The sequence below is a fragment of the Adiantum capillus-veneris genome, chromosome 14, assembly GCF_014529385.1.
Source record: "Adiantum capillus-veneris isolate H3 chromosome 14, ASM1452938v2, whole genome shotgun sequence".
NCBI classification, from domain to species: domain Eukaryota; kingdom Viridiplantae; phylum Streptophyta; class Polypodiopsida; order Polypodiales; family Pteridaceae; genus Adiantum; species Adiantum capillus-veneris.
This window is the reverse complement of record NC_140944.1, coordinates 54,406,287-54,433,404: the sequence shown is the minus strand read 5'-3', so window position 1 is coordinate 54,433,404 and position 27,118 is coordinate 54,406,287. Positions and strand designations below refer to the sequence as shown.

At 42.8% G+C, this 27,118-nt stretch overlaps 2 pseudogenes; both read left to right on the top strand.

The window, feature by feature from the left end:
• Positions 1-1,766: 1,766 nt before the first annotated feature.
• LOC147442391 (protein TIC 20-v, chloroplastic pseudogene) lies at positions 1,767-2,414 on the top strand (annotated as a pseudogene).
• Positions 2,415-2,750: 336 nt separating this feature from the next.
• Positions 2,751-3,020, top strand: LOC147442390 (protein EMB-1 pseudogene; annotated as a pseudogene).
• The last annotated feature ends 24,098 nt before the right edge of the window (positions 3,021-27,118 follow it).

Below are 27,118 nucleotides of genomic sequence, written 5' to 3'. Positions count from 1 at the left end.
ACCTACTCTAAAAGGTAGTATTAGGGCCTTCTTCACATCTGGAACAATAGTTTCAACAAGAGGAGAAGTTGTTGTAGTGACTTTGCATACATTTTTTTTGCGGAGAAATGCAATCATTTTTGAGCTTGTGTCTACTCAAGATAAGGTTGTATGGAAATCTTATTAGCTAGATGAGGGAAAGAGCTGCATCGTATTGACAACGCATTGTTTTGCAATTGATCATGTCCGTCTACCAGAAAGAACGACGCTAAGTGAGAGAAGATGCTTAGATCTCTCTCTCTCTCTCTCTCTCTCTCTCTCACTCTAAAAAATGAGAAACAAAATCACTATCATGGGCACATTAATTAGCGATCGATTTTCAACAAAAATGCCATAGAAAACTGGTCTTTAGTGTATTTTTAAAGCACAAAAAATAAAAATTCTCGGTTAGTTTTGAGGGTCTCCTTGAAGGAAACCTGCTAGATTTGGCAGATTAAAGTGTTAAACCCTCAAAAAATCCTTAATTTTATTTGGAGATTTTCAATGCTCTCCTTTTTTCCATTGATTCTTAGGTTCTTGGGAAAAATGTGTCTCAGCTTAATATCGTACCCTTTTCAATTTAAAAAATGCCAGTATGTCCCAACAAATTTTGGAAAAAAAAAGTACGACACAAATCCCTAGAGATGCCTGTTGAAAAGACAAAGGACAAGACTGATAAAAGGAAGGGCATAGAGTCATCTACTATAGCACGTTGGCACGAGCAATAGCGTGGGGTCAATGACACACAGTCATTAACAATAGCGTAGCCAGGCAGGTTTTGGGGGGCCTTGGTTATATTTTTTTATTGATGCGCTGCACTATGCCACACAGCACTATGAAGCCTCCTATGTTGTTAGTGAAGTTGATTGGAAGATGCGCGTGTGAAGCAACAAGAGTTCGAGTCCAACTTGCTAAGTTTTTGGTTGGGGGACTATTTCGCGACCTACCTTGGCCAGAAGTCGACGCAGGCAAGCTGAGAGAGAGAGAGAGAGAGAGAAGAGAGAGAGAGAGAGAGAGAGAGAGAGAGAGAGAGAGGAGAGAGAGAGAGAGAGAGAGAGAGAGAGAGAGAGAGAGAGAGAGAGAGAGAGAGGTGCTCGCCTCTTCTCTCTTACCAAGACATTGTAGCTTGAGCTTGAGCTCGCCAACCCACTTTGGCTAGTATGCGGGCACAAGTAGACGTAGGCAAGCTGAGAGAGAGAGAGAGAGAGAGAGAGAGAGAGAGAGAGAGAGAGAGAGAGAGAGAGAGAGAGAGAGAGAGAGAGAGAGAGAGAGAGAGAGAGAGAGAGAGAGAGAGAGAGAGAGTTGTGGCTTAAAAGCCTGTGGAGCCATCGCCCACCGCCTCTGAAAGCAATTGCAATAGCTAAAGAGAAGGGCGGTTTCGACTTCGGAGACGATTCGGCGTATGCCACCTGCCTCAAAACCCTCCGGATAATAGGATATAGAGGGAGTCCTACGTCAAGAAGATATGCCTTAAATACACACACACATACGCCTGACGAAAAACATGGGGAAATCTGAGGTGAGTCCCGCATGTGGTAGTTCTAGAGAGAAGGCCAAGGAAAGGGGGGCCTTGCTCAAACTCTGGTAAGTCTGGAGATCGTACGTTTTCTTTTTCCCAATGGGTGTCTGTCACAGAAAGAGGACACATGCCTCGTCGCCTCACCCTACCTCCACCTCCTCTGAACCCAACCTCTCTCAGTTTTTTAAAAAAAAACTGTGAGAGAGGGAGAGAGAGAGAGAAACGAGCGATGGCGTACATTGTGCGCTATGAGGGCATGGTGAGGGCGTCCTCAGCATCCTTGTCCATCGATCCCTTCCTACCTTCCCTCCAATCAACTTTCTCACAACAGTCACGAAGGAAATTAAGCTCCGCTTCTCATAGGGGTAGCAAGAGCATGCCTTTGCGTCTGACATTGCATGCAGAAGGGCAGCGTGGGGATGGCATAACTACAACAGAAAGGATTGTTTCTGCTTTTGCGTACCTTCTCCCTTTCCTGGATGGTGTACAATATGGACGGTATTTTCTCACACAGTTCCCCCAAGCCAAGGTAGCCTTTAGACCTCTCTACCCGCTCCTGCGTGTTTACTCCAGCACCCCTTTTGCAAGTGTTGCAGTTTTTTTTGGCCTCTATTTCCTGGTCGTCCGGAATCCAAACTTCAATCGCTATGTACGCTACAACACCATGCAAGCTCTCATGTTGGATATACTTCTCATTCTCCCGAGCCTTATAGAATGCATTTATCATCCACAAAGCGGTGTTGGCTTGGAGATTCTAGTGGTGTTTTACTATACTATTTTCTTTTATCTGGTTGCGTGCTTCCTTCTTGGAAGTGGGTCATGAAAGACTCCACGCCTTCCTCTTGTTGCAGATGCTACAGATGCTCAGGTCATGTGAGGTGCACCATTCTTTCATGTAAGCTTACAAGAAATTGTGTAACACATTATGTAACTAGAAAATATAGTATTTGCAAGTGTAGTATATCCAGTTTCTTTCAAGAGAGAGAGAGAGAGAGAGAGAGAGAGAGGAGAGAGAGAGAGAGAGAGAGAGAGAGAGAGAGAGAGAGAGAGGAGAGAGAGAGAGAGAGAGAAGAGAGAGAGAGAGAGAGAGAGAGAGAGAGAGAGATAAGCCAATACTACTTGCTTGAGGCAGTTAGCGTTATAATCTTTGCTAGCCACCTGCTCACCATTTTGTGCTGTGTTTTTTTCAAGAGAAACCACACCGTCGAAGCCAATGGCATCTCGCGAGAAGCTTAACCAGAAGGCCCGCGCTAGAGAGATGGTCATTCCTGGAGGCACTGGAGGCAAGACCTTAGAAGCGCAGGAGTGCCTTGTAGAAGGGAGCATCAAGGGAGGACAGACACGGAAAGAGAAAATGGGGATAGAAGGATACCACAAAATGGAAAAGAAGGGTGGGCTCTCCAACCTGGAGCAGTCTGGCGGTGAGGTAGCTGAGGAGAAGGCAGTGCCATTCGATGGAGTAAAAATATATAGGACTAAATAGAAAAAATGTCCCCAGTTACGTCATCAAAGCAGATTGTATCTTTTTGCTGTGCTTGATGGGAATTACGATCTTAGTCTACTACTAGCAGTAGTTTTTCGGCTGCAGATTAGCTTAATTAGTGCACATATTGTATCTTTTTGTTGTGCTCGGTGGGAATTGCGATCTTAGTCTTCTACTAGGACTAGTTTTTTGGCTGTGGATTAGCTTCTATAAACCTAAAGCTCTTGCTTTTGTAATTAAAACTACCATCTGCTATTTAGCTTTGCAAGTCTTTTAGTTTGCTTTCCAAAAAAAAAAAAGAGAGAAGCTAAGTCAGTTTCCATCGTTTTTTTTTTTGACATCTCTCTCTCTCTCTCTCTCTCTCTCTCTCTCTCTCTCTTTGTGATTTGTACGTGCTTCGGCATAATTTTTCTTTGTCGAAAAAAAAAACGATGGAGATTGGCTTAGCTCTCTCTCTCTCTCTCTGTCTCTCGCTCTCTCTCTCTCCTCTCTCCTCTCTCGCTCTCTCTAGATTGAGAGAGAGAGAGAGAGAGAGAGAGAGAGAGAGAGAGAGAGAGAGAGAGAGAGAGAGAGAGAGAGGACTTCCAACGCCCACATCTTCAAATTGGTTGTTCGTGGTATCATAAAAAAGGATGTACAAGTGCATGTGCATGAAGATGGTACCTTGGAAATCAGTTGGGAGTTCAAGAATGTGAAAGAGAAAGGACCCGTGACATGGTATGCCGCAGAGAGATCGCTTGGCCGATTTGTTCAACAATTTCAACTTCCTGATAATGTCAAATTGGATGATGTGAAAGTTGTAGTTGAAGCTGGTGTGCTAACCGTCACTATCCCTAAGAGACACCAAGTGAAATCCGTCGCCAGAAATGTGCCTGTTATAAGCAAGCTTTAACAAACCTTGCTACTTATTTAATGTGCTACTTGCTGTTGTTGCTTGCTTCATCAGAAAAAATGTAAAAAGGAAATGGTATAGTGGCCGTCAATGTGCGTCTTTATTTGTTAGAAAAAAATGGAAAATGCAACGTGCTAGTCGAGGATATGCCTGCAAAATTTTTTAAGGGTGTGTTGGCACCGCTCATGCACATATGTCCGCACCCACAACTTTGTGCGAGGCAGTTGTGAGACAGCTTAAGAGGAAGATGTCAGAGGTCTTCCCAATTGGGCATGATGAGACAGTAAGAAGAAGGCAGTTTTCAACGAGAGAGAGAGAGAGAGAGAGAGAGAGAGAGAGAGAGAGAGAGAGAGAGAGAGAGAGAGGCTATCCTTTCCCTGCTAGAGATTCTTCCTTCACTTTCCTCTTTGCTGCTATTTCCTTCCATGTTGAATGGCAATGATGAGAGAGAGAGAGAGAGAGAGAGAGAGAGAGAGAGAGAGAGAGAGACCATGGTATACATACACCAATGTGTCATATGTGATTCTTAATGTATAATAAACACCCAAATTGTTAACAAGCTCTATGAGGTCCTTCGTGTAAGGAGGTATGAATATGAGATTTATATCCAACAAGGGTCAATGGCGGTAGAAAATTGCAATGAGCTTCCAATATTTGAGGGCAACAATTTCCAAGGAGAGGAATATCAACATGCCATTGTAATGGTTCCAAGTGTCTAGCCCATCAAAGGAAACACTCTACCCAAACCTTGTTCAAAGGGTTTTGTCGATCAAAAATTTGTGGTTGATTTACCATTAAAAATAATTGCAATCTTGAATTAATTTTTTGTTGTGCTTGAAGTCACCTAAGATATCATGTTTGGTTTTTTTTTTGTATATGTACCTTGGCCTATCTTGATCGTTTTAGGGATTGCTCGGAAAATCTCGCTCGAGCTTAGAGATTCCTCCTTCTCAAGGTAACATGTTCCAAGTAGGAACTACATCCTCAATTGGCATGACTGGCTTCTGACCATACATCAATTTAGTAGGCATGTAGCACTGAGCTATGAGTTGTATGGTCAGCCCATAAAGCATATGATAGCAACCTTGGCCATTCACGCATTCTTCCTTCGCATGCCTTAGCCAAAGCTTTAACAATAGGAGGATGACCTCTTTCACTTTTCTCATTTCTCTCTGGATTATAAGAACAAGTCAGGGCTAGCTTGATACCAATTCTTATAAAGAAATCCCTTGCTTCATCTGCATCTAACTCACCTCTATCAGCAACTATCTTTCCCACACAGCCATAGCGGCAGATTACATCTTTAAGAAAAAAATTACAAACAACTTTTGTAGTTTTTGTCCTCAATGCACGCCCTTCCACTTGGTTTGTCAAGTCTTCTTGTGCAAGTACCAAGTACCTCATTTGCCAAAGTCCTTAAGGCATTGTGACTAGATCAACAACCCATTTATAGTGCATGACTAATGGGTATGTAGGATGCAATCCATCACGATGGCGTACATTGGAATACATTTGGCATGTGACACAAGACTCCACAAAGTCTGCTACATCTTTATACATGCCTTTACACCAATATCTTTCTTTCACTTTGAAAAAAGTAGCCCATACACCTCGATGTCCAGCATATAGGCTTTCATGAAGCTCTTTGATAATTTTGAGTTGATTAGGCTCACATACTACTTGCAATGGAGCCCCATCTCTTCTTTTAGGATGTTTCCATAAGTAGCCATCCCTCAAGAATAATCCATTAATACCGGGTTAGCCGCACAAACCTCTAGCTTGGCCTGAGAGTTAAAGTTCTCAGTTTTTGAAACCAAGGCCGCATGAATCAACCCATTCGGGAAACCAGAGGTAAAGAAAACCACAAAAAAAATATTTTTTTCCTTGTTATTACTGCCGCCACCAAAACCCACACTCCCTCTGATTTTTTTATTTCCTTTCTTGCTCTTCCACCAAGCCCCGCAGGGCACATAAAATATCACAGAGTACTCTCTATCCCTATAGCGGGCCGCCTTGCTTTTACAAAGTCTCTCTCTCTCTCTCTCTCTCTCTCTCTCTCTCTCTCTCTCTCTCTCTCTCTCTCTCTCTCTCTCTCTCTCTCTTCCACAACCATACCTCTCTCTCTTACCTAACTTCCTCGACCTCACTCTCCCCTCCCTCTCTCCCCTCCTCTCTTCCTTCCACTGGCAGGACACATAGCATATTCTCTCTCTCTTTCTTTCATTCTCTCTCACTCTGTGTAAACAACCCGAAGCCTAGCATAATAATGCATTGTCTCACTCTCTTATTTCCCCACCCTGTTGACCCTCAATAACTCCCTCCCCTTCCTCGCTCGCTGTCGGCCAAAAGCAGCAGAAGCCACCCCCCCCCCCCCCCCCTCTCTCTCTCTCTCTCTCTTCCTCTCGCATGCTCTCTCGACCAGCCCGAAGGTGCAACAACATAATAATGCACACTCTCTCTCTTATCCACACCCACACACACCCACTCCCTCACCTTCGCCCTCCCTCACCACTCCCTGTCGGCGGCTTGCTTCCACCTCTCTCTCTCTCTCTCTCTTGTAGTCCTGTGCTGGCGCAATATCATCAAGGGTACTCTCTCTCTCTCTCTCTCTCTCTCTCTCTCTCTTATTCTTATCCACACACACACACACACACACACTCTTCCCCCTCCCATCTATCCCCACTGCCTCCCTCTCTCACTCTCGTTCTCGCGCTCTGTTTCTCTGTGCACAGTAAGCACTTTAAAAAAAAAAGTATATATATATATATATATATATATTATACACATGTTTTATAAACAGGACCCACTCTCTCTCTCTCTCTCTAACTACACACACACACTCACTACACACACATACACACAACCCTCCCTTGCCCCATACAGCACCCGCTCCCTCTCTTTCTCCCATTCTCATCCTCCCTCTCTCTGCGCAGTAGGCACCAAAAATAAAAAATAAATAAAATAAATATATAATATATAAATCACTCTATCCCTGGTTCCCACACTCACACACCCTTGATTGCTTACATAAACACTTTCACACACTCTAGACACACACACAACCCATGGTATATATACGACGCTCACACATTACCCATACACACAATACACGCACGCATATACGCACACCCACCAAAAAAAATTAAGAAATGAAAGAATCAACATCATCAACAAAGAAGAAGAACACCAAAAGTACGCATCGCCAACACCAAAACTAGAAATGGCATCGAAGGCACACCCCGACCGGCATCGAGAGGAAGTGACACTTAGCATCTCGGCTTCTCGCAACAAATACCAGCTCTGGCAGCCTTAAACCTCACACCGACCACCTGAACCATCAACAAAACCCTTGTAAGTGCCCCGAACTCCACTCTTCCCTTATAACCTAGTTAATGGCCTGTGGATTGTGAAAAAAACCCTCCCCACCCCACTCTTTCCTCTCTTTCTATCTCTACCTTCTCTCTCTCTATCTATCTCTCTTACTAGAGAGGCATCTAGACCTTCTACAACGATCAATGGATATTTTCAAGGACCATTGGGTAAGGACCACCTCTCAAGCCTATATAAAGAGGCCTCCGCTAAGCACAAAGGGAGGCACAAGTGAAGGAGGAACACATTAGCTCCATGCACTCTAAATTTCAAGCACCACTAAGCAGATAATGCACCCCCCAAGCTAGTGAGCTCATGCCATCATGTTTGGTTGCAAGCTTGGGCATTTTAGCATTGGCAACATCACCATTTTCCCCATTGCCCACCATATCATGGTTGAGTTACTAGTCACGACCACTCCATGCACATAAGGCAGTCACTACTCTCCCGCAAGGCAACATGAGCATGCTAGGATTGAACGCATCAACACCATGCTACCTTGGGTCACTCTCGATGTTGGTGATTGACGTCATAGGTGGCTGCATTGTCTTGATGTTTTTCCTTAACTAACCACCCCGCTAACTCCAACTTTGCCATGCACCATATGGTGCTCACATTCCATCATGCATCCCTAGTGCCAAGAGCCAAGTTTGTAACCATCAAGACCACCATTTGTAAGTATCATCATCGCCAATAAAAGGGTGCAATGTTGTCTTGATCTTTGGGGTCCATTATCTGTTCTCCTTAGTTTTGTTTTCCAACGCGAGATGTTTCGTCTCTTGTATATCACTCTGCTTGTGCTCCATCCTGTGCGGCCTCTCCAATCAGTGAGTATGCTCCATTCCGACCTTGTCACATACCTCCCTCGTACACACACTCCTGACTGTTGACTAGGCACTTTCTACATGTGGACGTTTGCTGTATCACCATTTCATGTTGGTTACCTAGAGGGCATCGCACTTTTGCTACCCTAGGTCATGTATGTATGCGTCCTAGCCGCCCTTATGCTAGGTGGTGCCCCTCTCTACCTATAGGATTACTCCTACCTTGAGATGATGCTTGAGATGTTCAGGATATGTGTGGTGTAGAGGCCACCCCATATGGCATGTCATTCCCGGCCATCATTTTCTTGGCGCCCCCACCAAAGATCCTTTCATGAAACCCTCCAGTTTACAAGACTGAAACCCCTAAAATTTTGTGGATGGAGGAATGATTAGCAGGGTTCAAAAACTGGACGATAGAAGAAGAAGAGCTCCAAGCACAACTAGACAAACTCCGCATCTCCATCGAAGCTCGAGTGCCAGGCGTAACGGTAATCGATTTGCAGTGGGAGAGTCAACCAACACGTGAAACTCAGTGGATATACATAGGCCGGGTGCCAAGAAGAAGAAGGAGAATGTCAAAACCATGTCCGCAACCTACAACCAACTCGCAACAACAAGATGGAGGGAGCTCTGCACAATAGAGAATCAACACTATTCTACTTCGAGAATCGGGTAACTCAAATCACCGAGGTAATTATCACAATCAGTAAGTCGCACCTGATGCAGTAGCACAGATAACGGAGCACATGCTCACGCTCTCACTAGAGAGACTAGGAATCTACTAAGCTTGTTTCAGGAAACAACACCACCCTCTCCCACAAGCTTGGACAGTGACTAAGCACCTCTAAGCTTCACATGAATCAATACACCTTACCTCAAGGCAGATCACACATTCCGATACGAGTACGCTCAATCAAGGTAATACTGGACTTGAAGGCTCACAACCAGCATGTCATCGACACCATGTTGGGGGGGAACGCTTCTTTGAGGTTTTGGCATCAGATCAGCCATTTCTCTTACCTTTGGTACAAGGCAATGTACTGTTTGAGATTTTAATCTATGTTCTATTGTAAAAAGGGTATATACGGCTCCTTCTAAAGGGAAAAAAAAAAACTTTTGATTGCAAGCTAAGGAGTGTGTCTTTCTAGCTCTCTCTCTCAATAATCATGGGAAGTGTAGCATTTCCAACATTTAAAGAAAAGAAGGGGGAGGATTTGGTAACAGATTTCCTAGATGACTTTGAAGTAGCATGTGTAGTAAGCAACAAAGACACAGATGAATCCCGTGTTAGAATCTTTAAGCATCTCATGAAGCTAGAAGCTATGTCGTGGTACAACGCACTTCCACAAGCAACTAAGGATGACTGGGAACCCTTAAAACCTGCTTTTAAGAGGCACTTTGGGGGAGGTACCACTTCAGAGAAGCTGTGGGACAAGTTGAGAGACTTGAAGCAGGAGGGTCTTTTAGAATATGCCACCCATGAGTCCAAATTTGTGGATTTATGGGAACGGTGGGTTGAGTCACTGGCAAGAAGGGAAGCTGCACCCGATTTCCTAAAAAAGGACCGATTCACGCATGGCTTATGGCGGCTTCTCAAGGAGAAGGTGAAGGGTAGATTCTGGCTACGTACGAGTTAGCCATTGAGATTGCTTGCCTTAAGGACAAGAAGCTGCGGATGAAAGCCAAAGAAACCGAGTTAACAGAAGCAGGAGCATCGTGTCAACCAACAACCATGACAACCATCATTTTCTCCAGCACCACTGGCTCGTGGGGTAAGAAATGACCAACTTACAAGATATGTTGGTCCATATTACTGACCAACTGCAGAATTTTTTCGTCCACTTGATATAGCGAGGAAGGAATCAAGAAAGAGATCAAGACCGAGAAGAGCACGATGACAAAACAGGGAGTATTATTGTTAAAACTGCGTAGAAGATGGTCACGGTATGTACTACTATCCCAAACCGCGACAAAAATATAATAGAGGAGGTAGAAGGAACCAACTGTCACCCCCTAGAGAGAGAACACCCCCACCCAGAGCACAAGTCCCAGCAACACAAATTCTACGTCCACCCCAGGCACCACCACAAGCACCCATTCCACCTCTTCCACCGGCACCACCACCTGATCGCCTTGTAAACATCATAAGGCTAGAAGAGAAAGGAAAGACCATAGTAGTGGATCCACCCAAAGTAAAGGAGAGGGATAAGGGTAAGGAGAAGGTAACCTTTGTAGAACAATTTGAAGCCATGAATGTAAAAAGAGCTGGGAGGGAGAAATCTACACAATCTGATGATGAGAGAAGCATGAAAGGAGAGACTACCAAGAGGCCACCAAGGCCACGACGGAAAATAGGCATCACTGACTTTCAGTTAGAGGAAAGTTCTAGACCCTATGATCTAACATTGGATGTGGCAGAGCAAGGACTAAAGATTACATGGCCACAGTTGTTGCATCTTGCACCAAAGGTAAGGTGGAAATGGTCCAAAATGGTAAGTACAAGGCGCTCCAAAGCAAAGGTAGCCGGAGCAATTTCGGGTTGCAACATGGATGACATCCTTCCAATTTTTGATGTCAACATAAAAGGTAAGAGGGTTGGAAACACCTACATTAATGGAGGTGCACAAATTTGTGTGATCATTGAAGCTATGATGCTTCGGCTAGGGATCGAGGTTGACATGCCTTCTCCATGCAAGGCAAAGATGACAAACAACACAAAAGTAAAATGTGCAGGTGTAGTAACAATGTTGTGAAGATAAAAGCTTTCAACACTGAGGTATAAGTAGATGTTTTTGTAATGCCTACTAAGGGGGAGGGCTACCCATTAATCTTGGGGAGGCCATGGTTGATGGCCATGAAGCCAAAGCAGGATAGGGGTACTAGCCTTCTATGCATGATAGGTAAGAAAGGGGAGACAATCTACTACGACATGAAGACTGGCAAGCAGAAGCAAATGTACCTAGAGACATCAGCAGATGAAACCACTAGTGAGTCTTCCACTTCTGAGGAGGAGACCACATCCACCGACGAAAGCGACAGTTCCATCGATGTGATGGATATCATCATGAAGGATCCACAAAGGGTAAGCACAATTGGTGGTCGTCACCAGAAGGGCAACGCAACGAAGAGGAAAGTAAATCACCTGGCCTAGGAGAAAGTAGGTTGAAGGGTATGTTGTCTACGGAATTAAAAATTGAGGAGAAAGATAATTTTTTACAAATGTTGATGGGATTTTCTGACCTTTTCATTGACAACTATGAGAGAATCGCAGGTATTACAGTTGTGGAACATCATATTAAGCTGAAGGAAGGGGTAAAACCAGTTGTGCAAAAGCTACGATGGCTGGGGGTCATACAAGAAAAGGCACTCCTGGACGACGTAGGGAAGCTACTAGAAGAAGGGTTCATCTATCCTGTAGAAAACTCGGAGTGGGTGTCACCCGTAGTAGTGACGCCTAAAAAGAATGGTAAGTGGAGGGTCTGCGTTGACTACAAACCCCTAAATGTAGCTACAAAGAGAGACCACTTTCCTCTCCCTTTCTTGGATGAAATTCTAAATGAAGTGGAGGGTTTTGAATGCTACACCGTGTGTGATGGTTCTTCTAGGTATTTTCAAACACGCATAGCCTTGGAAGATCCCAGCTACAAACCACTTTCATTACGCCATGGGGTTGTTTTGCATACAGAGTTATGCCATTTGGTATCACAAATGCACCTGCCACATTCCAAAGATTTGTCACATATGTCTTTCAACCATTCTTTGGAACATCCATAAGAGTGTTCATTGATGATTTTTGTATATATAGCCCTCACATCTCACACTTAGAAAAGGCAATTGAGGGTTTGGCAAGGTTGCAAAGACTAGGTGGTCAATTAAATGTAGACAAGTGCCACATTGTGGAAACTAGAGTCATTCTTTTAGGGCATGAAGTTTCAGCAAAAGGTATCAACACCGATCCAAGTAAGGTGTCTGCACTCATAGCCGTACCTTCACCAAAAACCGCATGTCAACTGGTCTCTTTTTAACAAAAGGTGAGGTACTTGAGTAGATTCATATATCTACTATCACAACTTGTTCTACCACTACAACAGCTCACTCAAAGATCAACTTTCACCTGGGACGAGGAGAGCGAACACCACTACAACAAGGTAAAGGAGGTCTTAGCCACCCTACCAACTATCTCACCACCTAAGTGGGATGAAAAGTTCTATGTCACCTCAAGTGTAGGTGATGACTCCTTGGGGGTTGTGCTACTCCAAAAGGATACAACAATATCTTTCATGAGGCCAATTTACTTCTCTAGTTGAATGATGACAGCGCGGCAGAGAAAGGTTACACCTAGTCCTAACCCTTAGATTTGCAACTACAAAGTTCAGGTCATATTTGCTGCCTAGGCAATTTGTGATTTTGACCATGGATGAGATGTTTCCCTATGTTGTACAACACATGGATGTTTCTGCTAGGATTACTAAATGGCTAGTTTGTATGCAAGAATTTGACTACACGGTACACGTGGAAAGCACAACAAGGGCAAGCTCGGGGGGATCCATGACCTACCAAAACTTTGAGAAAAAGGTAAAGAAATCTAAAGGGGAAGGGATTCAATCACTTCCAGAGCCACCGGTAGTAGAAAGAGCACACTTTCTCTACTTTGATGGAGCCTACAAGCGAGCATTTGACAAAGCAGCTGCATGCATAGTGGTCTTTGATGACAAAGGTATCACGGTATTTTCGCTTGGCCATTTGTTGGAATCACATTCTAACAATGAAGTTGAGTATGCAACACTAACGAAGGGGTTACAATGGTGCGTCTTGCAAGGGGTAAAGCGCCTTAATGTATTTGGGGATGCCCTACTTTTGGTAAGGCAAGTAAATGGAGTATGGACATGCAAGAATCCTAGCTTGAGCACTCACTTAAGCTGTGTAAAAACCTTGTTGGGTAAGTTTGAAGAAGTTCAATTACACCATATCCCAAGGGCTCAAAACCATGAAGCTGATGCCCTAGCAAGCGAAAGACTGCAGGAAGTGGTGGTTGGGGCTATAAAGCTAAATCTCCCTATATTTCAAGGTAGTGAACCTTACCTGACATCATGCATTTTTTGGAAACAGGGGAATGTCCAATGGATTTAACAAAGGGACAAAAGAAATGGCTTACACGGAAGGCCACAAGGTATCAGCTTATCAATGATGGTTTGTATTGTAAGGGTAAGGACCAAATACTCAGGAAGGTCCCTCTCTCTAATAAAATTACGAGGGTAATTGCCAGTTGGCATGATGGTGTTTGTGGTGGTCCCTTTGCCCTAGATATAACAAGTAGGAAAATCTTGCAGGCTGGTTTTGTATGGTCTAGCCTCAACCGTGATGTACACTACTAGTGTAAGACATGTAAGTTGTGTCAAAAGGCCGGCACCAGGTCACTCATGCCTAAACCACAGATACCTATCCTTTCATATGGACCATTTGAAAAATGGGGTATAGATGCCATAGGACCATTGCCTAGGGCCAACTCAGGGAAGTTCTACATCATCATGGGAGTCGACTATAGGACTAGATGGATGGAGGCTACAACCACAACTAGGATTTTAGTTGTAGAGGTAGCTAAGTTTTTCTATGAGCACATATGCTGTAGGTTTGGCACACCATTAGAAATCATCTCTGATAGGGGCCAGGTTTCATAGCAGACTTGGTAGGAGAGTCAATGCAAAAACTTGGCATTACAAGGAGGCACTCATCACCATATTACCCTCAATGTAATGGCCTAGTTGAGAAAGTGAATGGAATGGTTTGTAAAATTATCACCAAGCACGCTAACAATCATCCTAGAGATTGGGATAAGTATTTACTACTAGCTTTGTGGGCCTACAGAACCTCATTCCATACATCTTTGGGGTTCACCCCATATCATTTGGTATTTGGCAAGGAGACAATCTTGCCTATTGAGGTGCAACTAGCAAGTCTCAGAGTGATGGCAAGCCAACTTCAGCGGCCCAACATGCATTTGAGAGATCACATCCTCCACTTGGAAAGACTACAGCTGGACAGAGAAGAAGCAATCAATTATTATGCGGCACAGGCAAAGCACAGACGGCTTAGTTTCAACCAGCATCTTCGGCGCAAAAAATTAAAGAAAGGCATGTTGGTGCTCTTCTACGACAATCGCTTTGACACACACAAAGATAAGAAGCTCCTACTCCCATGGGAGGTCCGTTTCATCATCAAGAAAAGGTATGCTAATGGAAGTTACCAGCTTATGGAAGCTGATGGCAAGCTTCATAAGACCAATGTAAATGGTTGGTGGCTAAAACCTTTTTTTCTTCGATTTGATCAGACTCCACCTATCGACATTCCTAAAGAGGATACACCATCAACCTCCACCTCCGACGACAATAATCAAACAGATGAGTTAGAGGCATGAATGCTACTAACCTTAGGGGGAGGGCTAATGATACCAGGTTAGCTGCACCACCCTCTAGCCCGGCCTGAGAGTTAAAGTTCTCAGGTTTTGAAACCAAGGCCATATGAATCAACCCATTCGAGAAACTGGAGGTAAAGAAAACCACCAGTATTTTATTATTATTATTACTGTCGCCACCAAACCCCACACTCCCTCTCATTTTTTAATTTCCTTTCTCGCTCTTCCACCAAGCCCCGTAGGGCGCATAAAAAATCACACAGTACTCTCTATCCCTATAGCGGGCCGCCTTGCTTTTACAAAGTCTCTCTCTCTCTCTCTGTCTCTCTTCCACAACCATCCTTCTCTCTCTTCCACAACCATCCCTCTCTCTCTTACCTCACTTCCTCAACCTGACTCTCCCCTCCCTGTCTCCCCTCTCGTCTTCCTTCCATCGGCGGGCCACGTAGCATATTCTCCCTCACTCTCCATACTCTCTCTTACTCTCTGTAAACAACCCAAAGACTAGCATAATAATGCACTCTCTCACTCTCTTATTTCCCCACCCTGTTGACCCTCAATACTCCCCCCCCCCCCTTCCTCGCTCGCTGTCAGCCAAAAGCAGCCCGAAGCCCCCCCCCCCCCCCCCCCCCCTTCTGTCTCTCTCTCTCTTCCTCTCGCGCTCTCTCTCATGACCAGCCCGAAGGCGCAACAGCATAATAATGCACACTCTCTCTCTTATCCACACCCACACACCCCACTCCCTCACCTTTTCTCTCCCTTTCCACTCCCTTTCGGCGGCTTGCTTCCATCTCTCTCTCTCTCTCTCTCTCTCTCTCTCTCTCTCTCTCTCTCTCTCTCTCTCTCGCAAGCCTGTGCAGGTGCAATATCACGGAGAGTACTCTCTCTCTCTCTCTCTCTTATTCTTATCCACACACACACACACACACACACACACACACACACACTCTTCCCCCCTCCCATCTCTCCCCAGCGCCTCCTTTTCTCACTCTCGTTCTCTCACTCTGTTTCCCTGTGCACAGTAAGCACGTAAAAAAAAGTATATATATATATATATATTATACACATGTTTTATAAACAGGACCCGCTCTCTCTCTCTCTCTCTCTCTCTCTCTCTCTCTAACTACACACACACACACACACACCCTCCCTTGCCCCATACAACACCCGCTCTCTCTCTCTCTCTCTCTCTCTCTCTCTCTCTCTCTCTCTCTCTCTCTCTCTCTCTCTCTCTCTCTCTCTCTCTCTCTCTCTCTCCCTCTCCCGTTCTCGTCCTCCCTCTCTTTGCGCAACAGACACCAAAAATCTAATATATATATATATATATATATATATAAATCACTCTATCCCTTGTTCCCACACTCACACACCCTTGATTTCTTACATAAACACTTTCACACACTCTAGACACACAACCAACCCATCGTATATATATGACACTCACACATTACCCATACATGCAGTACATGCACACATCTACGCACACCCACCAAAAAAGATAAAAAAAAAACAAAAGAATCAACATCATCAACAAAGAAGAAGAACACCAAAAGCGTGCTTCGAGAACACCAAAACAAGAAATGGTGCCAAAGGCACGCCCTGACCGGCACCGAGAGGATTTGACACCTAGCATCTCGGCTTCCGGCAACAAATACTAATTCTGGCAGCCTTAAACCTCACACCGACCACGAGAACCATCAACAAAACCCTTGTAAGTGCCCCGAACTCCACTCTTCCCTAATAACCTAGCTAGTGGCTAGTGGATTGTAAAAAAACTCTCCCCACCTCACTCTTTCCTCTCTCTCTATCTCTACCTTCTCTCTCTTTATCTCTCTTACTAGAGAGGCATCTAGACCTTCTACAACGACCAGTGGATATTTGCACGGACCATTGGGTAAGGAACACCTCTCAAGCCTATATAAAGAGGCCTCTGCTAAGCACAAATGGAGGGACAAGTGAAGGAGAATTTCAAGCACCACTAAGCACATAATGCACCCCCCAAGCTAGAGATCTCATGGCATCATGTTTGGTTGCAAGCTTGGGCATTTTAGCATTGGCAACATCACCATTTTTTCCATTATCCACCATACCATGTGAGTTACTAGTCATGACCACTGCATGCACATAAGTAGTCACTACTCTCCTGCAAGGCAACATGAGCATGCTAGGATTGAATGCATCAAAAGCATGCTACCTTGGGCCGCTCTTGATGTTGGTGATTGACGTCATCGATGGCTGCATCCTCTTGATGTTTTTCCTTAACTAACCACCCCGCTAACTCCAACTTTTCCATGCACCATATGGTGCTCACATTCCATCATGCATCCCTAGTGCCAAGAGCCAAGTTTGTAGCCGTCAAGACCACCATTTGTAAGTATCATCATCGCCAATAAAAGGGTGCAATGTTGTCTTGATCTTTGGGGTCCATTCTCTGTTCTCCTTAGTTTTGTTTTCCCACGCGAGATGTTTCGTCTCTTGTATATCACTCTGCTTGTGCTCCATCCTGTGCGGCCTCTCCAATCAGTCAGTATGCTCCATTCTGACCTTTTCACATACCTCCCTTGTACACACACTCCTGACTGTTGACTAGGCACTTTCTACATGTGGATGTTTGCTATATCACCATTTCATGTTGGTTACCTAGAGAGCATCTCACTTTTGCTACCCTAGGTCATGTATGTCTACATCCTAGCCGCACTTATGCTAGGTGGTTCCCCTCTGTACTTATAGTATTACTCCTACCTTGAGATGATGCTTGGGGATGTTTAGGTTATGTGTGGTGTAGAGGACATCCCATATGGCATGTGATTTCCAGTTATCACCATATGCTTTCTTTCTGATCCTTTTGAATTTTGATTCAGTCCAATCATCTTGCTTTTGTAAAGTACTCATGTATCAACCTGTGAGCAACCATTCATTCTCATATAACTCCTCTAAAATGGACTCTAGTGAAGATACAATGCATATATTATCACACTTTGCATGAGAAATTGTGTAGAATTTTGTGCCCACATCTTCTTCCTCATCAATCATATCATCCTCATCTTCATCCTTTGCCCTTGAAAGCATACATTCCATTGGATTATCTTTTCTTGCAATGTGATTCAATTATGGGTTCAAGGACTGTATATAAGTAGTCCATCTAAGCATAGCAATATTAGGAGTAGAGAAGCTTGCAATCATCCCTAGAAGTGGTAAGAAATCAGTCTCCACAACTACAGATGCTCCAATGAAGGACTCTTTGTCACACTTTAATGCTGTAACCACCCCCCATAACTTCCTTTTTACTTGTGGATATGCTCTTTGGTGAGACCTTACCACATATCTGTGTTTCTCTTTATCGTATTGTCCTATTGCCCATCTGATTCCTGTTGGAATAATGTCCACTATCATAATCACTTGTCTTCCACACTCATAGTCAATCTTCCTCAAAGTTGGTGAAGAGAGTAGCAATTACTTCAACTTTCTCATAACTTTTACATATACATCATTCCATTGAAACCTTTGGTTCTTCCTTAGAAATTGATAAAGAGGATCTGTGACATGTGCATAATATGGAATCCATTTGATATAGAAGACACATGCACCTAGAAACCTTCTCACCTCCATGATATTTACGCATAATTCCTTCATCCTCTGTATTGCATCCGGCGGCCATGAGGATTACAAAGATGTCCCACTATCAATATTTCTTCAACCCCAAAGACTGACTTTTTCCCAGATAATTTCTAGCCTTGTTAAAATTATGTCACAACCATTGATGTGGTTTGCCACATATTTACGACACCCCCTCAAATCCGGAGCCTAATCCTTTTTAGCTAAGTTGCATCCTTTGATTGGAACGTCATCAAGAAAAGGCATTGTAATTTGAGGTATGAAGTAATGAAGGACTTTGTTCATACCGTTCATCATGTGCGCAACCGCGTTGGTTGTTCCCTGCGTGGGAAGTTGCACATCCCTACCAAACCCAAGGGTGTTCTCATGGTAGTGAAGTCCAGCTTTCCATTGCTAGTTGGAGCTGATCATACCCTGAGTACAAATCCCCCATAGAATATATTGCCCTCCCTGCAAAATTCTTCTGCAAACTCATCTTGTTGACAGGTTGCATGTCTTAAATGAAGTGTAGAGCTCCATTTTTATTTGGTACAATGAACCATCTGCTTGAGTAGGGGGCACATGAAGGTTCCAAAATCCCCATCTTTATCTTTTCATTGAGTAAATCTATAAGCTTTGGCAACAGTGCTTTTGGCACTGGAGTTGGTAGTAGATTTCAAGGCACATGAGGTACAATGAATATTACCATTGGTTCGACTATAGATGGATCCACACGCCCTATCTCATGTAACTCAAATGCAAAAGATTTTCCATGTTTGGAGATTGTCTGTTCAAAGAATTTTCTTTCAATCTCTATCAAGGAGTCATTGCCTCCAACTTTTAACATCTTCAATGACTATTGCATAAACTTGTGTCTAGTTCTTTTTGGATCTCGGAGACTAGGTTGCAAAGAAGCATGATCCATCTTTTCCTTACAATCTGTAGGCAAAGGCAATGCCACTGGTTTCATTTTCTTTGCTATAGTCTTGTACTTTGTACTTCTAGATCTTTTTGCACATTGAAGCACGTCTCATCTTTGAAAGACTCAATGATCCTATGCATGTCCATAGAAGCTACTTTTACCAGGTCATTTCCTTGTTGAAAACTAGAATTTGTTATAGATTGAGATCACCCATACTATCTGCAAAAGAAACCTCATCAAAAACACCTGAAATATACTTATCTTCATCTAGCAAATCATGGTTTTTCTATTTTCTCTGTATACTATTTACATATTGTTTTTGTCCTTTCTTTAAATTTCCAAGTGTTGTAAAAGACACTGATCCATCCTTTGCTACTAGGTCACCTGTAGAAAAAGCTTCATCACCCTTCGGATCAGGCAAGAACCTTTTTCTTCATGTACCATTGCACTCCCGCTTTACAATGATACTCGACCAAAACCCCTCATCTCCCTTTGATCTCAAAACTCCTTGCTTGGTTTGGTAGAGAATGGTCCCTTAAGCTGTCATGATTTCTCTCATGGTCAACACAAACTGTCAAGAATTGAACAACTCGTTTTCCATCTTTGCTTTTGACCCTGGAATAAGCACATCCATCATCCAATACTTTTGTCTCCATTCTCATTGTGGTGATATATGGTTGTCCAAGGATTAGAGGATAGTTTGACATCTCTTGAACAAAGAAATTTTGCTCATCTTTCACATCCCCTATGATTACATTCACATTAGGACAAGAACCATAGAGATCCCCGGATAAGTTGTTTGTAGCCCTAATCATCCACCCATGGTCAGTATCAATTGGGCACTTTCCCTTCATATTGAGACTCTTGGACATGAGGTTAATCTTTGAACCATGGTCTATCAAGGCCACATAAGGCTCCTCAAGATCTCCCACCTTAACCAAGGTTTCTGTTGTAGCCCTTGCCCAATGGTTTCTAGAATAGTGGCTCTTATGAGTGGCTTTGTATTCATCTTTATCTTCAAATTTAACATGCCTATTTCTGCCGCCCGAAGACTGATAGAATCTTACAACATTCTCATCTTCATCTCTTTGTTGTACTTGTATCAAATGTGCCTTTGAAGCACTCTCTTTATCCTCTAATTGGATAGAGTCCGTTAAAGCTTGTTTCTTTCTTCTTATGATATCAATGGTTTCCTCTAGAACTCTCTCTTTGCAATGCCGAGGACTTCTCCCAATGTAAACTCCATCTTGCTATTTAACATCCTTTCCTCTAAAACTTTCTTTAAATATGTGGCAGCTTCAATCTCTGATTGTAGCTTGTATGATGGGCTTTTTCTTGTGCTCTTTTCCTTATCTTGCTTTTCCTTTGGTGCAGCATATCACATTAATACTTCCTGTGATGGAGGTTCCCTTGCCATAGTCTCTTGAGAGGGACCCACATCCTTTCTTCCTCCACCTCTAGTAGCCCTCTTTGAGGTACCTTTATCCCCATTTTGTCTCTTGCGTTTTTCTTCAACAAGTGCCTTGTTGCCTCGACACTTTGCAATGTAGGCATGCACTGACAAGGCATCTACAGGTTCATTTTGTCTTCCGGAATATGGTGCAGGCATCTGACCCTGATCCAATGCAACCGCCTTTGTCACCACCATTGCCACCACCACCGTCACCAGGCTACAATGGTTGGAGCCCATATGGATATGCTTACTATCCATACCCAGGATATGCACCTAACCAACCCAAAGATTTCAAAGATGACGGCACGACATTCAAATTTTTCATTTTTTCCGGGGTGAAAGATCGCAAGAAAGCATTGCAGTTCCTACAGAAATTTGACAACATCTATTCTTTGGGGAACTATACAGAAGAATCCAAGGTTTCTCGAGCAGCGGGATTTCTTAAAGATAATGCTATGCAATGGTGGAGTTCAATCGTGGCACAACCGCATGCTCCAAGGACCTGGAAAGATTTCAAGACAATTTTTGCACGTAGTTACATGACTTCGATCTTTGAAGTCTGGATTTTAGCAGAGTGGGGAAAATTGAAAATGCTTGCCCCCAAAACCATGGACGACTCTAACCAAAGGTTTCTCGACGTGTACCTTCCGGTTTCCTTCTTTAAGTTCATTTCCTTGGAGGACCGGTGCGAGCGCTACACCATTGGACTACCATCACCATTGCAGGAATATTGTCTCTCCAAGCAAGTCTCTACCATGCAATAGCTTATTACCCATGCCGCGGTTGGCTACAAGCTCATGATAGGAAAGTTCTAGTTTACCATAGAAGAACCTCCAGCCTCTAACCCGGTAACAACAAAAAAATTCTTGGAGATCCCGTGAAAACCAACCTCAACGGCCTCGTCTGACACAACGTCAATGAAACGCCTTGTTACAAGAAGGTCGATGCTTCGAATGTTTCCAAACAGGGCATATGTTCAATACATGTCCTAAGCAAGCCTCGACGTCCTTAGTGCAACCTTCTACTCCCACATCAGACAAATCCCTTGGGCCCCACCTCCAGCCAAGAAGGTTATACCTGCTATTGGACTAGTATCCAATATTTATGGTATACACCTTGAAAGGTTTAATGAATTATGCAGAGCTTATGGAAAATTCAACGGCTTGAAAGCCCTATTTGCTTTGACCTCGGAGCTATGGAGAACTTCATCCATCCAAAATTCTTGAAGAAGATGCACTTTGATTATGATGCAGAGGGTGGAGAAATTGAAGCTGAGCTAGCCATGGGACAAACTTAGAAAGTGGTACCGCTCATTGGTGCACTTCCAGTGACTATACAAGATTATCATGGTAAAGACGATTTCAACATTATGAAGTTGGGCAACTGCGACGTTCTCTTGGGAATGCCCTGGCACGACAAGAATGATACAACTCTCCAGGTCCAGAATTGAACCATAATTGTGATCCAGACGAGAAAACCAATTGTCCTCAAAGTTTGATTGTCCAAACAAAGCTTTGAATGACCTCTCTAGTTGTTTCTAGTTAGATACTTTTGAACATTGTTTGAGAAAGTATTGTTTGAAATTTGTTTGAAATGGATGCTATCTATTTTAAACCTGTCTTGGTGCCGATTTGAATTGTTTGTCTCTAATTTTAAATATTGGTTTCAATGATTGGTGATTTTACTCCCGGGTGGAGAAGTGAGAAATACTATTTTGGTATTGTTTGAACCTCGAAATGATGCAGGCTGATGCCTCGGGAGCGTTTTGTTGTACTAAAAAACCTCCAAAAGATGCAGACCGATGCCTTGGGAGCGTTTCATTGTATGCTTGAACCTCCAAGCAACGCAGATTGAGGTCTGGGGAGCATTTGGTTGTACAGTCCTCTAAGCTCATGTCCCTGACCTTTTTAGGTTATTTGCAGGGGGAGTGACCAGGTAGTCCTTGAGTAGCTTCATATCCCAGACCGTTTATCTCGGGGGAGTACTCAACGGTGCTGTTTGTTGTGTCTTGTAACATGCATATGTAAGCATTTGTGTTGCATTGTGGTGTGCCAACTATTGAATATTCCTAAATGGATGAGATTGCATGGGTATGTAATTTTAGTGCATCAAGACACCCGTGGAAGATCAATACGGTCTGGGTGTGATGGCTAATTTAACAAATTAATAGTTCCAATCTAGACGAAAGAAGAAGCCAAATCCTTGAAAAGGAGAAGCCAACTCCTTGATCAAAAGAGCCAAAAGGAGAATTCAACTCCTTGATCAAAAGATTCAAAAGGAGAAGCTAACTCCTTAATAGAAAGAGCAAACTGATTGTCCCTCAAAATGACCCTCGAAAACTTTGAGCTTACTTGAGTTGTTTTGCAGATATTTTGCAATCACAGACAGTTACTTGATTTTAAGAAGGGGGGATGTCACAAACTGCTGGCATTTCAAAGCCCTCAAGAATGGAGCCAACTTGCAGACAATGACCGAGGGGCCTAAACCCTAAGAAGAACAAGTAACAGAAGAAGATGTACTACCAACTTATCGGGACCCCGTTTGATGGGGTCCTAGTGACATAAAGGAAGTAAAAATAAAGTAGGACCCACACACACACTCATGAAAAACTTGATGATGTGACAACTCTATGAACGATTCACGTTTTAGCTGACTGTTCAGGTGGCAATTGTACAAAATTTTATAAAACATGCTGACAGCTTTTTGGCATTGCTTTTGGACCAGAAGATTTTGAGTTTTGAAGGTTGTTCATTGTAACTTCTTTTCAGGCCAAGGGCCTTTAAATATGAGGTTAGGGCTCATTCTCTAGCATGGTTCCTGAAGAAGGTGCATAGACTGAAGTACCGTTTTGTACTGTGTTGATGCAATATAAAGAAATAACAAAAGGGGTGCCAAGGTTTGGGGGGCCAATACTCTCTGGGGTGGAATTCCCTCACTCCATGTCACCTGTCATCTCTCTCTCTCTCTCTCTCTCTCTCTCTCTCTCTCTCTCTCTCTCTCTCTCAGTTTAGTTGTTATTGAAGTACTAAAAGTCTGTTCAATCTATTCTTTTCTATTGCCACATGGTGCCCGCCTTGTGACACATTCCACCCAGTCTCAAGACGGATACAACATCCTGCTTCATGTAAGATTTCTTTATTTAACTTTCCCTTCATAGCTAACTCCATTGCAAATGGCTAGATATCTTCACCATCGTCACTTACGTCTTTAATAGATTTTGATCCTTTGAGCATGACTTGACCAGCCTTTAAGCCAAATGCTCTTGATTTAACCATTGAGATAGCACGACTGGTTGCCATGTCCTCAACTAGCTTTTTCATCCCTCCTTTGCCAAAGTTGGTCGCCAAGGGCTTCCCTATTTCACTAAGATGTATCTTTCCTTCTTTGAAGAAGACAAGATCTTTACCCAAGGCATCTTTGAAGCTTTACAATCCCTTCTTGGATGGTTTGTGGGTTGTCACACCATATGTACCTATTTACAAACCCCTCTCTGTTTTGAGGTCTTTGACTTGATGACTGTTCATACGTTTTCCCTTTTTCTTCAAGCCTTGCTAGCTTTAATTTCAGCTCGTGTATGCCCTTCACAAGTTCTTCAGGCATAGATCCATCATCCTTAGAATCTACAATAGCAGGTTTTGGTTGCTTCTCAATAATATTAGAAACTAGAGCTCCATTGTTTACCACCATCTTGTCTCTTCTTTGTTGTCTTTTTGCCAACAGGGAGACTGCATCTTGTACATCATTCCACCTTGTCTTCAAACCTTGCTCTGTATCTTTGTCTTCCGAGAGAAGCTCTAACTTTCTTCGATTTCTTTGCCCGTTGCTTGTAGGGAAAATTTTCTACCTTCTCCCTATCCAAGAAAGTTTGTTCAGTTTGTGATAGTTGAGCATAGCGTCCCTCAAACTCTCTGAGAAACTCTGTAGCAAAAATCCCTTCTTTAGAATTTGCAACCCAATTTAAGAAAGTTCTTTTGGTCACCCTCTTAGAGTCCTCCATAAAGTAGTCTTCTTTTAGAGCAAGCCTGAGTTCCTCCCAATTTCTTCCATGAGCATTTTGAATTTCCCTAATACGGTCTCTGATCTCTAGAACACAAACTAGCTCAACACTTCGGACCATGTTTTCCTCACACACTCGATTCAAATCCATTTCCTTCATATAACCTCGTTAATATTTTGTGATGTATTTTCCATCAAACTGGTCAATTCTCTTCACAATGGACTGTAGTGCTTTTGTGGTTGAAATCTGGCTTCTTTCCGCTGCTTGTTGTTGCTGCATGTACATGGAAAATGCTCGAAACATTTGCATAACTGCAGGATCAAAGTGCATCCCATGTGTCTCTAGATTTTTATTCATGTCTAGAAAAGTGTGTAGATCAATTCACAAACTCCCACCCCAGCAACTTCGCGTCAGGTTCACCAGAAATGTCGAAATATAAGCGGTCTAGCTGGGAAGGTGTAGAACCTCTGGCTGTGAGAGTTCGCGAGATGAGAGTCACAAACACTTCAAGATAAAGTGTTTATGAAGAATTAACAACTCTCTTTCTAAAGATGAAAAGAAAGATAAGAGCGTTCGTGACAATATAGCCACAAACCCTCTCCCCTATTGTGCTTGGAAATTGCTTGTTTTCGTAGACGAGTTCGGTGATGAAATGATCACCAATTCACATCCAATTTTACTTAAAAAGAGCAATTAAGAACACTAAATTTTTTGCCATGAAACTTCAACTCTCATAGAAGCACAACTTTCAATCAAAACCCAAACCTCTTTCATGGTATCATGTAGCCTCACCCCCAATTACATAGTCGTAACTTCAAACAGTTGAAAGGAATACACGATCTTCCACCTTCATGGCGACCATTTTTTGAATTTGCAGAGATTTAAGAGCTTCTAAAGTGAATCCCACACACCACTTTGATAAGGGGAAACCCTAATTTGCTTGCTCACAAGCTCAGATACAAGATTACGAAGAGGCGGGACTGCCCTACACATAGATTGAGCAGCCATGGAAGCAATTGCACAGTAGAGAAAAATTGCTGGTTTTTTTCCTGTAAAAAGAAGCTCTCTCTCTCTCTCTCTCTCTCTCTCTCTTACCCACAGAAAAATGAGCTGATGTGTCAAATTTTGGGCCATTTTGCCACTTTAGACCAAAACTAGATCATTTTCATCTCATTTTTGACCCAAAAAATGTCATTTTTGATGCAAAAAACCCCAAACAGAGTTAGAAAAATCCCTAAATTTGTGCGATCACTTGCATAAGCATAAAAAGAATAGATAAGCATCAATTTTCATCAATATACCATTTTGGGTCACTTTCCATGCAATTCTGCAACGTCGTCTGTTAGCTGCTATTTTTGGTAATTTTTGCTTGCATTAGTCTTTATAGGTGAGATGAGTGTGCCACCATGAAACACTTGGAATATGTACATTGTCAAACCAAATTAGTAATCTTATCAAGTGGGAAAGCATGCAAAGGCGCCACATCCAGGGCCACGATTCCTTGGATAGCTATGCGCATGATAGCGACCGCAGTAGCCGCTTTAGCATATATCACAATATGTACATTATTGCTTTTCTTTCCATGCATCTAGAAGTGTCAAAAGTGAGGTGAATGTTTTTATTTCATATTATGTACATGCCACGACACAACAACTTTTGCCAAGGAAATTCCTCAACGTCATGCGTAATGCCACATGTCTTCAATCCGCAAGTGTAAGTGATTTCATCGAGAGAGATGCACTCCCTTTGCATCCATTGAAAATAGCCCAACACTTCTTAATCTTCCCCTTGTTTGCATATCCCGCAATCAGCATTTTCAAGAGTGTCACATGCCTTCATAATGGTGATTGCATTGGTCCTCGCTCACATTAGCTCAAAACAACCTAGAGCTTCATGCCCTTGCCCCTGTTTGACATTTGTTGTTATAAATGTGTTTCAAGAGTCAACATTCCTTACTACCTCATGCATTCTATTTTTTTAATTTTAGTCATATCTTTCAAGTTGAAAAGGAAAAATAGTCAAAGCTTCAACTAATGAGTTAGGTTGGTTTGGTCTTTAAACATCATACATTCTCCTAAAGCTTGGGGTCTCCCTACCCCATAGAGAGAAAAGAGCAACATTTTTTCGGAGTTTTAGCTTCATCACATGGTTGTGTTAAAGTTGTATATTTTGAGCAAGTTCCATGGAATGTGAGACTTCTCCCTAGTCAAATTTTTCAAGGAGGAGTGAATCATCTTCTCTACTGTTTGAAATACCTCATTGATGAATGCATGATTTGAATAATCAATAGAGTAGCAAATAACCACCTTCAATGAGGATTTGGACCTATAGCTTTTGTAAGCATTTATTTAGGAGATGAACAAGATAATATTTTGTATTGTGGACATTGATTGCACATATCCATGAAGTATCTTGGTGATATGATATTTTATGAATTTTTTGTTTTTTTAATTTAAAAGGCACTTTAAGATTTAAATCTATTTCTAACTCAGCATGTGAAGTATGGATGTTTTTTAGAATGCCTTAGATCCCATGTGGGTACATAATGAGTAGGTTACTTGCATTTTTTGGGTTGAAAATATGATCTCTATTTAGGGGAGACTATCAATTTCTTCTAGAGAGCCTTTTTCATGTT